Source organism: Oncorhynchus gorbuscha, linkage group LG18 (assembly GCF_021184085.1).
Source record: "Oncorhynchus gorbuscha isolate QuinsamMale2020 ecotype Even-year linkage group LG18, OgorEven_v1.0, whole genome shotgun sequence".
In the NCBI taxonomy this organism is placed as follows: domain Eukaryota; kingdom Metazoa; phylum Chordata; class Actinopteri; order Salmoniformes; family Salmonidae; genus Oncorhynchus; species Oncorhynchus gorbuscha.
Window position 1 is genome coordinate 25569578 of NC_060190.1, and position 16371 is coordinate 25585948.

Sequence of the window (16371 nt, forward strand, 5' to 3'; positions counted from 1 at the left end):
GGTGCAGCGGTCTAATGGCACTCAGTGCTAGAGGCGTCACTACAGACCCTGGTTTGATCCCGGGCTGTATCACAACCAGCCGTGATCGGGAGTCCCATAGGGCGGCACACAATTGGTGCAGCGTCGTCCGGTTAGGGGAGGGTTTGGTCGGGGTAGGCCGTCATTGTAAATAAGAAATGGTTCTTAACTGACTAACCTAGTTAAATACAGGTTAAATAAAAATAAAAATACATGTAAAAAAAAGAAGCTGCCTGTTTCTGTTTATTGGAGAAAAATGTGTGAAAATGCACTAGGAAAATGTGTGAGAATCTAATGAGAAAACAAATGAAAACCGTCCACCCTCTCTACACCTGTTTTATATCTGCACCTGTTTTGATATTGCTTTGCCTCCGATTATAATACCATAAACACAATTACCTTCTTACACTGGCATTAAATGCATCTGCGATCTTAAACAGATGCTACTCACTATCGGACCATTCCAACCCACTTCCTGTGTTACGCATAAACCTTCCACAAACCTTCCACAAACCCTTTTGACAACCATGTTTCTTAATGGCTACATGCAATGCACTTAGTTCTGGAACAGAGGATGGTCATATGAGTTGGCACGCTGCTGGTAAATATGCTGATGGCTATAAGCCTGCGTAATGGCGTGGCACGAGATATGTCAATAAGCATATAAACACATGACTGAAACACGCATGTCATGTCTATCAGTGTGTGTGTGTGTGTGTGTGTGCGTGTGCTAACATACACAGTGTGTCAGTTAGCGTGTATAATGGCACAGCACACAAGTGAAGATTGGAGATAGTGGGGAGGCTCGCACGCTGAGCCAGACCCCAGTGAGTACTAGCTTCACGCAGTGCTTGCAGCTCATGTCCATGGGGAGAGTGTGTGTGTGTGAATGTACGTGTCTGCCGCAGTGGAGGTTGCTGAGGGGAGGATGGATCATAATAATGGCTGGAACTGAGGAAATGGAATGGCATCAAACACATGGAACCCACGTATTTGATACCATTCCACCTATTCCGCCCCAGCCTCCCAAATTAAGGTGCCACCAACCTCCTGTGGTCTCCAGGACTCCTCAAAGGTATCTGTGGCTGTGTGTTTGTGACATTGAGTGTGTGCATGTGTGTGCGCATGTTATTGTCTGTACTAGCATGTGTGTGTGTGTGTGTGTGTGTGTGTGTGTGTGTGTGTGTGTGTGTGTGTGTGTGTGTGTGTGTGTGTGTGTGTGTGTGTGTGTGTGTGTGTGTGTGTGTGTGTGTGTGTGTGTGTGTGTGTGTGTGTGTGTGTGCGTGCGTGCGTGCTTACGTGAATGTTTGTATCTGTGCTAACTTGTGTGTATGCTGCTCCAGCACTCATCAGACATCTCTCCTAATCTCACGTTAGAGACAGCTGGCCCCCCAAGGGACTCCACACTGTGTGTCTAATGCAAATGAGACAAATCCAGAACGGAGTGTGATCACACTGCTTACAGTAGGACATGTAGGTCTATATCAGGGATGCGCAACGGGGGCCTGATTGGTGTCACAATTTTTCCCCAGCCCCAGGTAACACACCTGACTACAATAATCAACTAATTATGATCTTCAGTTTAGAATGCATTAGTTAAATCAATCAATCAAATGCATTTATAAACATCACCATTTTTACATCAGCCGATGTCACAAAGTGCTATACCCAGCCTAAAATCAGATGTGTTTCCTAGACAGGGAAACAGTGTGACACAACTCCGGCCCTGAGGACTGTAGTTGCTCATCCCTGACCGATATTCTACCAGAAACATCCATTTCACAATCATGATTTGCATCAAGAGAGAGGGAAATTATGTGTTATTTGGTCTGTGATAGATTGGTAATGTGAAGTGAGTTGGTCATTTTATAGGTATAATTTACTGCCAACACTTTACTTAAAGTAACTGTCCTGTGAAAGTCTGATTTTTAAAAGCTCATATTCTGTTTTACCCAAATCATGTTGTTGACTCGCCCCTTACTTGTACAGTGGTTCCTCCTTTAAAAGTTGCGAGCTTCCACCGCGGGACTTAGAGGTACCCAGCATCACGGCTTCATTGCTCCAGACCACCACAAGGGGGAGTTAGAGCACTCATTATGCACTTGGGTCCCAAGGTTTTTATATGACCAATCATATCGAGTGGTTCCAATGATGAATTTGACGCGAGCCACCCGGTCCCTGGGTGAAGATGGCTGACAAAACATTACGGTGGAACCAAATGTAAGTTGTAATGTCATAACGAGTCAAGCAAAAAAAATGTACAATATGTTAGTTAATGTAGAGATAAATGTTTGTTAAAGTTCATTTACACAAAGTGCTATTTAGCAAGTTAGCAAATCTGACTAGCTAACATTAGCCCTCTAGCTAGCTAATGTTATGACATGAGAAGGAATGTGTAATTCGTGTTGTTTAATGTTTTAGGGACTCCTGAGAAAATCAGCAAACCAGGCTGTTGTCTTGTGAAACAGTGGATGTAAAGAATCTAGCTAGCTAAATATAGCATTTACAGCAAATTGAATGTACAATTGTGTAAGCTTGTCTTGCCATGCAGCTGAAGTAACGTAGCTAGCTAACTATTTACTTTCTTATTGTGTAGTGGAGGATAAAAAATAACTGTGTGCCTATGGATGTGTGGCAAGCTACAGTATGTAGCCGATCTGTGTATGGACCCTAAAACCTTTGGTATGAATACTAGTTCAGAACCTCTCTATGTGTCTCACCACTTGGTTATTGCAAGGCCAACCCCCGGGGAAATCATGACTTGGCAGCAACAGATAGCAACTGATAGTCCAGTGTAAATCTGAAAATTAGCAGCTGACATCTTAAGTTTTTTAATTAATGCATGTGAGACTGGTTCCATGTACAACAAGACAGGCAGAGAGGAAGAGAGAAAAAGAACACAGAACAGTCTATTTACCTCTGGTTATGGACACTTTTGCCAGCAATAAAGCTTCCACAGCCTGTTCCTTCAGATAGTGAACATCTGGCAATATCAACATTTTTGACCCTGGATCAGCTCGCTCTCTGAAAGTAAAGAAAATGATTTACATTTTGCAGATATGAAAACAATAACTGAGATATGGCTGTTCAATCTAAAGCAGCAGATGTCATTTTCAGGATACGTCAGTACAGCACAGAACGCTTAACACCAGACTGTTATTGTGGTTGTTCATTAGGTGATGGGAAATATGCAAAGATACCTGCACCCTCTACACACTGAAAAGACTCCATAACTCTTCGTCATTGTACACGGTGGCCCCTTGCTCTGAGACTTCCTTTGACCATTCTAAAGCCTGCATGGGGCATCCTTGCCTTAATGGCGCTGACTTTCTGGTCTAACTCTTCATCTGACATATCAGAATAGCATTCCCTGACAGAATATATTTTGTTATTTCATCCTTCTGTAAAAAAAAAAAAAAAGCTAACCGTTACACTGTCATGAAATATGATTATATATCGACTATGAAACGTATGACTTGGCCTTCTTATGAGTGGCCATGAAAGAAAGTTAGATTAATTCAGCTGAAAATGGCGAGAACAGGCGTTCGTAGCTAAATGCTTTTGGTTAGCTTGAGAATAATAATTGCATGATTTATCAATCCCGGTATGTATGTGGGTAATATAAACTCAGCAAAAAAAGAAACGTCCTCTCACTGTCAACTGCATTTATTTTCAGCAAACTTAACATGTGTAAATATTTGTTCCAAAAACATTTGACTAACAGAAATGTAATAATGTGTCCATTGAACAAAGGGGGAGGGTCAAAAATAAAAAGTAACAGTCAGTATCTGGTGTGGCCACCAGCTGCATTAAGTACTGCAGTGCATCTCCTCCTCACGGACTGCACCAGATTTGCCAGTTGTTACCCCACTCTTCCACCAAGGCACCTCTAAGTTCCCGGACATTTTTGGGTGGAATGGCCCTAGCCCTCACCCTCCAATGCTCAATGGGATTGAGATCTGAGATTTTCGCTGGCCATGGCACAACACTGACATTCCTGTCTTGCAGGAAATAACGCACAGAACGAGCAGTATGGCTGGTGGCATTGTCATGCTGGAGGGTCATGTCAGGATGAGACTGCAGGAAGGGTATCACATGAGGGTGGAGGATGTCTTCCCTGTAACGTACAGCATTGAGATTGCCTGCAATGACAACAGTCTGATGATGCTGTGACACACCACCCTAGACCATGACGGACCCTCCATCTCCAAATTGATCCTGCTCCAGAGTACAGGCCTTGGTGTAACGCTCATTCCTTCGACGATAAACGAGAATCTGACCATCACCACTGGTGAGACAAAACCACGACTCGTCAGTGAAGAGCACTTTTTGCCAGTCCTGTCTGGTCCAGCAACGGTGGGTTTGTGTCCATAGGCAACGTCGTTGCCGGTGATGTCTGGTGAGGACCTTCCTTACAACAGACCTACAAGCCCTCAGTCAAGCCTCTCTCAGCCTATTGCAGACAGTCTGAGTACTGATGGATGGATTGTGCATTCCTGGTGTAACTCGGGCAGTTGTTGTTGCTATTCTGTACCTTTCCCACAGGTTGGATGTACCGATCCTGTGCAGGTGTTGAGGGAAAGGAACGAGATGGTAACAACAACAATTTGTTGCAAGTTGGGGAGGGGGGTCTAATAGCTGAACAATAGACTATTCAACCTTTACTAAAGAAGTCTAATAGGATGGGGGGGGTTCAGACCTAGCTCAGCTATCCAGACCAGATTTGCCATGACGACCAAGGGGTAGCTTGCTACTCAATGTTATAAAGTAATGACTAAATATGTTACCTTACACGTTATGTTGGCTGACAATTTGTTAGCTATGCTGTCCTTACGAACCACATAGCATATCATTACAGCAGTATGTACCGGTATGTTAGCTAGCTACCTAACGTTAGTAGTTATACATAAAACTTGCCAATATATTAACTGTGGGCTATCTAACTACCCAACGTTTATTGACTGGATTATTCCCGTCATTTTTAGCTTAGCTAAATGGTATAGTCGTTCTGAGTTCTCAATGGACATTACTGTGCTTTCATAAATCAAATCAAATGTATTTATGTAGCCCTTCTTACATCAGCAAATATATCAAAGTGCTGTACAGAAACCCAGCCTAAAACCCCAGACAGCAAGCAATGCAGGTGTAGAAGCATGGTAGCTTGGAAGAATTCCCTAGAAAGGCCAAAACCTAGGAAGAAACCTAGAGAGGAACCCGGATATGAGTGGTGGCCAGTCCTCTTCTGGCTGTGCCGGGTGGAGATTATAACAGAACATGGCCAAGATGTTCAAATGTTCATAAATGACCAGCATGGTCAAATAATAGTAATCATAGTGAACAGGGGCATCTAGAGGGATATCTTCAACCACCAAATTAACATCCTGAGACAAGGCCGAGTATAGCCCCACAAAGATCTCCGTCACGGCACAACCAAAAGGGAGGCATCAACCCACACAGGAAGACCATATCAGTGACTCAAACCACTCAAGTGACGCACCCCTCCTAGGGACTGCAAGAAGAGCACCAGTAAGCCAGTGACTCTGCCCCTGTAATAGGGTTAGAGGCAGAGAATCCCAGTGGAGAGTGGCAGAGACAGAAAGACAGCAAGGGTGGGTTGAGACAGCAAGGGTGGTTAGATGCTCCAGTGCCTTTCCGTTCACCTTCACAATCCTGGGCCAGACTACACTCAATCATAGGACCTACTGAAGAGATGAGTCTTCAATAAAGACTTAATATGATGACTTCTAATTGCAGTCGCTGTACTCATAATATACAGAAGAATGATCGCCTTACGACGAGGATAGCTGTGCTGCAAGCCCAGCTTCAGATGCAATCGTTAGGCAAGGGTAAATTCCGTGTAGGAAAGGATGAAACAGTGCCACCAGTAAGTACAGATAGTACTATAAATCCCCTCGCACGGTCCCCACAGCCGGACAACTTTCTCATGGCTTCTGGAGGGAAATGCTGTATGAATGCTCAACCGGTGTCACTCATTCAGTCGAGGGAAACTTTCAACCGGTTTTCCCCATTAAGCAGCGAGCCGAGCCTTCTCTGGTCTCTACTCGTCCCGTCACGGGGTCTGAGACGCCGAAGGCTCCCACCATTAGCTCTGACAAATTGAAAACCATCGTCATTGGTGACTCCATTACCCGCAGCATAAGACTTAAAACGAATCATCCAGTGATCATACACTGTTTCCCAGGGGGCAGGGCTATCGACGTTAAGGCTAATCTGAAGATGGTGCTGGCTAAGGCTAACACTGGCGAGTGTAGAGAGTATAGGGATATTGTCATCCATGTCGGCACCAACAATGTTAGGGTGAAACAGTCAGAGGTCACCAAGCGCAACATAGCTTCAGCGTGTAAATCAGCTAGAAAGATGTGTCGGTATCGAGTAATTGTCTCTGGCCCCCTCCCAGTTAGGGGAGTGATGAGCTCTACAGCAGAGTCTCACATCTCAATTGCTGGTTGAAAACTGTTTTCTGCCCCTCTCTCTTTCTGGGACTCACCCTCAAACATGACCAAGCCTGGCCTGTTGAGGAGTGACGGACTCCATCTTAGCTGGAGGGGTGCTCTCATCTTATCTACGAACATAGACAGGGCTCTAACTCCCTTAGCTCCACAATAAAATAGGGTGCAGGCCAGACAGCAGACTGTTAGCCAGCCTGCCAGCTTATTGAAGTCTGGCACTAGCACAGTCAGTGTAGTCAGCTCAGCTATCCCCAAAACTTAACATGGCGGTGTTTGTTTTAGCAATCTCACTAGAATAAAAACCTCCTCCATTCCTACCATGATTGAAAGAGATTGTAATACCTCACATCTCAAAATAGGGCTACTTAATGTTAGATCCCTCACTTCCAAGGCAGTTATAGTCAATGAACTAATCACTGATCATAATCTTGATGTGATTGGCCTGACTGAATCATGGCTTAAGCCTGATGAATTTACTGTGTTAAATGAGGTCTCTCCTGGTTACACTAGTGATCATATCCCCCACAGATCCCGCAAAGGTGGAGGTGTTGCTAACATACACAATAGCAAATTTCAATTTACACAAAAAATGACGATTTTGTCTTTTAAGCTTCGAGTCATGAAATCTATGCAGCCTACTCAAGGGCCATATACAGCGTTCCTCACTGAGTCTTCCGAGTTCCCTCTATCGGACCTTGTAGTCATAGCAGATCATATTCAAATTTTTGGTGACTTTAATATTCACATGGAAAATCCACAGTCCCACTCCAAAAGGCTTTCGGAGCCATTATCGCCTCAGTGGGTTTTGTCCAACATGTCTCCGGACCTACTCACTGGCACAGTCATACTCTGGACCTAGCTCAAATCAAGCCTACTCTTTGGCCCCGAGAGTGAAACGGTCTGAATTTACAATCTGACAATCTGACAACACTGAATTTATGAGCGGTAAGTTGTACAGTGATATATTTTATGTTCCATCCTAACGGAAACCAAGAGAGGTTTTCATTTTTCATGGAGTACAAACACCATGATATTAATCAAATTAATTAAGCAAGTGCCAGTAAAAAGTTTGGACAAGCCTACTCATTCCTGGATTTCTCTTTATTTTTTAAAATATTTTCGACATTGTAGAATAATAGTGAGGACATCACAACTATGAAATAACACCGGTCTCCCAGATGCCCCACATTCGTGAGTACAGACATGGCCTGCTCTCCCTTATGTAAGGAATTAGGCACTTGTTTACTACAATATGTTTACTACAGTATGTATTCTAGACTGCACAGTAGCCTAATAAACAAATAAACATATTTTGTTAATAAAATAGTAATAAAGAAATACTCTTTCAAAATGAATACTATGGGAATAAATATCACAGATTTTTCAGAAATATTGGAACAAAGTTGTCTAATGAAGGCAAACAATTTAGAATCCTTCAATCCTGTAGCCGACTCCTGACCGTCACGTTGTACAGCGGAAACCCTGAGGGTTTTGTTTTTCTCTGAATAGAAACACCATAATATTAATCAAATTAATTAAGCCAAATTTCTTATCAGTCCCATATACTATGTTATTACAAAAAAGGGTTTAAATTCTCTGGTAATGCCAATATGGAATACTATCAAATGCTTTTCAAAGATGCCCTCTGATGGTCAAACTAGCTATAACTTGCAGTAACAGAAGAAATGGCTGAAAATGAAATGATGTGCCACAAAATGCTGCAGCAGCACGCAAAGTGTGCCGCAGAATGGCACAACTTTTAAAGGAGGACTGTAGTAACCACTGTAGTAAGCATAAATGAGAGAAAATCCACTCTGTAAAACCCCATTTCAAACTTGGTTGAGACAAATCGTTACATAAAACACTTGACATTTGCTTGGATAATGACATCATATGCTTTGGCCGAGACAAGCCTGCATGTGATTTGTCCAGCAGCTTTAAAAAAAAAATCAAAATTCCCCAGTGGTTTAGAAGGTTCCTTCTCGATACAAGGGAAGACACAAGCTCAGGAGTGCACACTCACTGCAGACAAACACACTAGCTATTGAGCAAGCCAAGCAATCCACAACTGGTGTTAGCTAAAAGGACAAAGCCTATACAACAACTGTCTCGCCAGTCACTTCTATTTCAAATTACGGGGTTTGTAAGAGTTGGCCTACTCGCTATTTAAAAGCAGTAGCTAAAATGATAATGTTAGCTATCGCGTCTAGCTAGCTGGCTAGCCAACAAGAATGCAAGTCAAAGCAGATTTTTTTTTTTACCTTTATTTTACTAGGCAAGTCAGTTAAGAATAAATTCTTATTTTCAATGACAGCCTAGGAACAGTGGGTTAACTGCCTGTTCAGGGGCAGAACGACAGATTTGTACCTTGTTAGCTCTGGGATTTGAACTTGCAACCTTTCGGTTACTAGTCCAACACTCTAACCACTAGGCTACCCTGCCGCCCCAGGTAGGCCAGTTGAGAGCACGTTCTCATTTACAACTGCGACCTGGCCATGATAAAGCAAAGCAGTGTGACAAAAACATGGGATAAACAAATGTACAGTCAATAACACAATAGAAAAATCTGTATACAGTGTGTGCAAATGAAGTAAGGAGGTAAGGCAATAAAAAGGCCATAGTGGAAAAGTAATTACAATTTAGCAATTAACACTGGAGGGATAGATGTACAGATGAGGATGTGCAAGTAGAAATACTGGTGTGCAAAAGAGCAGAAAAACAAATCCAAATATGGGATGAGGTAGGTAGTTGGTTGGATGGGCTATTTACAGATGGGCTGTGTACAGCTGCAGCGATCACTAAGCTGCTCTGACAGCTGACGCTTAAAGTTAGTGAGGGAGATATATGTCTGCAACTTCAGTGCTTTTTGCACTTCGTTCCAGTCATTAGCAGCAGAGATCTGGAAGGAAAGGCAGCTAAAGGAGATGTTGGCTTTGGGGATGACCAGTGAAATATACCTGCTGGAGCGCGTGCTACTGGAGCGGGTGGGTGTTGCTATGGTGACTAGTAAGCTGAGATAAGGCAGAGCCTTACCAAGCAAAGACTTATAGATAACCTGGAGCCAGTGGGTTTGGCGACGAATATGTAGCGAGAACCAGCCAACGAGAGCATGCAGGTATATGGGGCTTTGGTGACAAAACGGATGGCACTGTGATAGACTGCATCCAATTTGCTGAGTCGAGTGTTGGAGGCTATTTTGTAAATGACATTGCCGAAGTCAAGGATCGGTAGGATAGTCAGGCTTTGGTGCGAAATAGAAAGCCGATTCTAGATTAAATTTTTGATTGGAAATGCTTAATGTGTGTCTGGAAGAAGAGTTTACAGTCTAGCCAGACACCTAGGTATTTCGTTTTACTAGCATTTAAGAGCAGCTGGAGGCCACGGAAGGAGTATTGTATGGCATTGAAGCTCGTTTGGAGGTTTGTTAACACAGTGTCCACAGAAGGGCCAGATGTATACAGAATGTATGCAGAATGTATACAGAAATCCTCCAGCAACCATCTCACCATTCCCTTCTATTTTAAATCCTGTGGTTTCTATCTAAAAGTTTTATGTCAAGAGGAAAGGTACACTGTAGCTGTTGTTGAGTGATATAGATAACAGCAGTAACTAGCCTTCTGAAGAGATAGATAGCAACTGTAGTTAGGTAGCTAACAACACACACACACATACAGAAATGTTTTCATCAAGATAAAGGTAAATAAAAACTAGTAAATCAAATCTGAAAACGAACTTATAATAAACAATTAAAAAAATAACTAATAGAAATGAAAACTAAAATGAAATCTGAAAATTATAATAATCTTTTCACACACACACACACACACGCACACGCACACGCACACGCACACACACACACACACACACACACACACACACACACACACACACACACACACACACACACACACACACACACACACACACACACACACACACACACACACACACACACACACACACACACACACACACACACACACACACACACACACACACACGACAGGGTGTGTTCTAAAACAAGTTCAAGACAGCTGCAGAGAGAAGTAGGGTAGATTGTGATAAAATAGTCTTCACTGGGGCTGTCTTTCAGTTACGCTGACAATGTAATAAGTGCCAGTCGTATCTTCAGCAGCTTCACAACATGAGACTTAATAGAATGGACATCCAGGTTTGCCCTTGTCATGCCTTGGTCTTAGTATTTTGTGTTTTCTTTATATATTTGGTCAGGCCAGGGTGTAACATGGTTTATTGTGGTGTGTTTTTTGTCTTGGGGTTTTGTGGGGTGATTAATTAGGCTATGGCTGCCTGAGGCGGTTCTCAATCAGAGTCAGGTGATTTATCGTTGTCTCTGATTGGGAACCAAATTTAGGCAGCCATATTCTGTGAGTGTTTTCGTGGGTGATTGTTCCTGTTCTGTGTAGTGTTCACCAGATAGGCTGTAATAGGTTTTCGCGTTTCGTTTGTTGTTTTTGTATATTATGTTATTTCATGTATCGTCGATTCTACATTAAAGAACATGAGTAACCACCACGCTGCATTTTGGTCCGCTTCTCCTTCAACAGACGAACGCCGTTACAGCCCTTTTAAGTGTACTCATGAGTTACCAGTCAATTTGCCAAAGCCAGTGGTTTCATTCTACTCGTTCTATTTCTAGGATGCCAATAACCGTAGGACACTATTTGGATGGAAAGCATAATCTTACACCACACCAGTACTGCAGTTATTGCGCAGCATAAGGCTTCATGTGGTGGCTGCATTAAACATATCCTGCTGAACATTCTGTTCCATCTCATCATTGCCTAGAGATCCTTGAAATCATACTGTACTACATTTTCCTCAGGAGGTCTATGAGTGACACTTGTAATACCGTGTCTCTGCATACACGTGTGTGTACACACACACAGGAACGCACACACACCCCACCCATGCTGTGCTTCCTCCGTGGAGTTTACACACTCTGCCCTCCCTCTGTGTTAACCTTGATATAGGTGATATCCCAAATGGCACCTTATTCCTTATTTAGTGCACTACTTTTGACCATAGGGCCCATAGGGTTTGTCAAAAGTACTGCGTGATATAGGGATCAGAGTGTCATTTGGGACTCAAACTATATCACGGCTAAGACAGCCTCAGCCTTGATTCTTTCCCCATGCCCTCCTATTGATTTTCCAAATTCTCTCTGTGGGGGGCTTTAAGGTTGAGCTGATACACATTGTGTGCGTGTGCGTGTGTGTGTGTGTGTGTGTGTGCGTGTGTGTGTGCGTGCGTGTGCGTGTGCATGTGCTTGTGTGTGCGTGTGTGTGTGCGTGTGTGTGTGCGTGTGTGTGTGTGTGTGTGTGTGTGTGTGTGTGTGCGTGTGCGTGTGCGTGTGCGTGTGTGTGTGTGTGTGTGTGTGTGTGTGTGTGTGTGTGTGTGTGTGTGTGTGTGTGTGTGTGTGTGTGTGTGTGTGTGTGTGTGTGTGTGTGTGTGTGTATCATACACAGACAGTCAACGCTGCTTTTTTAATTGTTTACTATTTATTGAACTATCCACTTCATATTTGTAAATACAGTCCATTATTACTATGCACTCTTCTACTACTTCTGTTTTATTTTTACTTGACTCTTTTCATTATTATTATTGATACTAATACATATTTTTAAGGGGTCGTTCTTACAATGTGATTACATGTGTAATTACACCGTAACACGTATTGTAGTTAATTGTAAACAAATCATAGTTACACTGTAATAGCAACATGTAACTGGTGGTAATTACTGTCTGAAATTACAGAGGTGTCACAATGAATGCTTGTTACGTGCTAGTTACAAATGGGCAAGTTTCCACTAAATTCACCAATTTTGTTTTTTGTTTCTTGTCAGCTGCATCCCAATTCTGTAACAAATGTCACAAGACTGTAATCTCGTGTGGACAGATGTGCTGGGTGTTGGAGATTACAGGTTGGGGCTCAAAAGGCTCTAATTACCTACCCTTGAATGCACATTCTTCCAAATCTCCACTCAATGCTGTTGCTAGCACTTACCCCCATGAAAGTGTATCTGGGTTAACTTGTTTACAAAAACAGACCAGATGTAGGTCATCCTCACTTAACATGTACATTACCCATGATGACAACCTGAACCTCCTTGCCATCCAAGTGAGAGGATAAACCCACGAGTACACAACAGAGTACATGTAATGTCTGCATGAGTACAATGTAACTACTAAGTGTTACGCAGGATTTAGCTAGTTAAAATGAAGCATATCTTGAGGGGAACTTGTAATTAATGTGTGCTTATACATTGAGTAGGAACACGTAAAATGCATGAAACACACACGCACAGTCATGAAGAAGGTGCGACAGCACCTATTCCCACTCACGAAGTTGAAAAAGTTTGACATGGGCTATCAAATCTTAAAAATAAATTGTGCTCGTCGAACATCTCATTCCAAAATGATTGGCATTAATATAGAGTTGGTCCCCCTGTTGCTGCTATAAGAGACGTTGGAACATTGCTGAGGGGAATTGCTCTTCCATTCAGCCACAAAAGCCTTTGTGAGGTTGGGCACTGATGTTGGGAGATTACGCCTTGCTCGCAGTCGGTGTTCTTATTCATCCCAAAGGTGTTCGATGGTGTTCAGCTCAGGTCTCCGTGCAGGCAAACCATTTCTGTATGGACTTCGCTTTATGCACATGGGCATTGTCATGCTGAAACAGGAAAGAGCCTTTCTGCAACTGTTGGCACAAAGTTGGAAGCACAGAATCGTCTAAAATGTAATTGTATGCTGTAGCGTTAATTTCCCTTCACTGGAACTAAGGGGCCTGGCCCGCACCATGGAAAATAGCCCCAGACCAATATTCCTCCTCCACCAAACTTTACAATTGGCACTATGCATTGGGGGCAGGTAGCATTCTCCTGGCATCTGCCAAACCCAGATTTGTCTGTCTGACTGCCAGATAGTGAAGTGTGATTCATCACTCCAGAGAATGCGTTTCCACTGCTCCAGAGTCCAATGGCAATGAGCTTTACACCACTCCAGACGATGCTTGGCATTGTACATGGTGATCTTAGGCTTGTGTGCTGCTACTCGGCTATGGAAACCCATTTCATGACACTCCCGAAGAAAAGTTATTGTGCTGAAGTTGCTTTGGAACTCGGTAGTGAGTATTGCAACCGAGGTCAGGTGATTTTAATGCGCTACGTGCAACAGCACTCGGCGGTCCCATTCTGTGAGCTTGTGTGGCCTACCACTTCGTGGCTGAGCCGCCATTGCTCCTAGACGTTTCCATTTCACAATAACAGCACTTACAGTTGACCTGGGCAGCTCGAGCAAGGCAGAAAGTGGACGAACTGACCTGTTGGAAAGGTGGCATCCTATGACGGTGCCACGTTGAAAGTCACTGAGCTCTCCAGTAAGGCCATTCTACTGCCAATGTTTGTCTATGGAGATTGCATGGTGGTGTGCTTGAATTTATACACCTGTCAGCAATGGTTGTGGCTGAAACCGCCGAATCCACTAATTTGAAAATATAGTGTATGTACCATTGAGATAATATTGACTGGCGGCATCGCCCTCGATCGCATGGCACTACAGAGGGAGGACAGCCCAGTACAACACTGGGCCTGAGCTCCCTGCCATCCAGGATATTTATATCAGGCGGTGTGGAAGGAAGGCCCAGAAAATTGCTCGAGACTCCAACCACCCAAGCCATAGACTATTCTCTCTGCATCCGAACAGCAAACAGTACCAGTGCAAGTCTGACAACAACAAGCTCTTGAGCTGCTTCTATCCCCAAGCAATAAGACTGATAACAAAACAGCTACACAGACTGAGTTAACCTTGTATCTTTATTGACCTTTTTTTATTTTTTATTTTTGCACTGTCTCTATGCACACTCACAGGGCCTGACACACTCACACTCACACACACACTCACTCCATCATCATGCACACTCAAATATAATATGCACATCAGTGGTGGCTGGTGACTTAAATAATTTAAGAGAATGGGAGACACACAGTACAGGTGCAGACCACATATAAAGTATGTTTAAATAATTGTCAAAAACGTACCATTTTAACCTAAAGCATTTCAAATGAAATCAAATGTTATTTGTCACATCCGCCGAATACAACAGTGAAATGCTTACTTACAAGCCCTTAACCAACAATGCAGTTTTAAGAAAATACAAAGAAAAAGCAAGAGATAAGAAAAAAACGAATAATTAAGGAGCAGCAGGAAATAACATTAGAGGGGCTATGTACAAGGGGTACCAGTTCAGAGTCAATGTCAATATACAGGGGCACCGGTGTCAAGGTAATTGAGGTAATTATGTACATGCAGGTAGGGTTAGCAGCAGCGTGGGGGGGACTTGGGAGTAGAAGCTGTTTAGAAGCCAGCCAGTGGTGCAACCATTCAGGATGCTCTCGATGGTGCAGCTGTAGAACCTTTTGAGGATCTGAGGACCCATGCCAAATATTTTCAGTCTCCTGAGAGGGAATTGGTTTTGTCGTGCCCTCTTCACGACTGTCTTGATGTGCTTGGACCATGTTAGTATGTCGGTGATGTGTACGCCAAGGAACTTGAAGCTCTCAACTTGCTCCACTACAGCCCCGTCGATGAGAATGGGGGCGTGCCCGGTCCTCCTTTTCCTGTAGTCCACAATAATCTCCTTTGTCTTCATCACGTTGAGGGAGAAGTTGTTGTCCTTGCACCACACGGTCAGGTCTCTGACCTCCTCCCTATAGGCTGTCTCATCGTTGTCGGTGGTCAGGCCTTCCACTGTTGTCATCAGCAAACATAATGATGGTGTTGGACTTGTGCCTGGCCACGCGGTCATGAGTGAACAGGGAATACAGGTGAGGACTGAACACACACCCCTAAAGGGCCCCCATGTTGAGGATCAGGGTGGCAGATGTGTTGTTACCTACCCTTACCACCTGGGGTTGGCCCGTCAGGAAGTCTAGAATCCAGTTGTAACGGCGTTCGTCTGTTGAAAGAAGAGAGTCGGACCGAAATGCTGCGTGTAGGTTACTCATGACTTTAATGAAAGAATCGTGGTACATGAAATAACTGAAACTAAATACAAAAAACAACAGAACGGAACGTGAAACTAATTACAGCCTATCTGGTGACTACAACACAGAGACAGGAACAAACACCCACGAAATACAAAATGAAAGTCAGGCTGCCTAAATACGGTTCCCAATCAGAGACAACGACAAGCACCTGACTCTGATTGAGAATCGCCTCAGGCAGCCAAACCTAACAACACCCCTAATCAGCCGCGATCCCAAATAATACAAACCCCAAATCGAATACAACATATAAACCAATGTCACACCCTGGCCTACCCAAACATATAACAAAACCACAAAATACAATGACCAAGGTGTGACAGAATCCCCCCCCCCCTAAGGTGCGGACTCCCGGACGCACCTCAAGAGCATAGGGAGGGTCCGGGTGGGCGTCTGTCCATGGTGGCGGTTCTGGCTCGGGACGTGGACCCCACTCCATTAATGTCCTATTTCCTCCCCTTCGCGTCCTGGGATAATCCACCTTCTCCGCCGACCATGGCCTAATAGTCCTCACCCAGATCCCCACATAACTGAGGAGCAGCTCGTGACAGAGGGGCAGCTCGGGACAGAGGGGCAGCTCGGGACAGAGGGGCATCTCAGGACAGAGGGGCATCTCAGGACAGAGGGGCATCTCAGGACAGAGGGGCATCTCGGGACAGAGGGGCATCTCGGGACAGAGGGGCATCTCGGGACAGAGGGGCAGCCCGGGACAGAGGGGCAGCTCGGGACAGAGGGGCAGCCCGGGACAGAGGGGCAGCTCGGGACAGAGGGGCAGCTCAGGACAGAGGGGCTGCTCGGGACAGAAGCAGCCCGGGACTGAG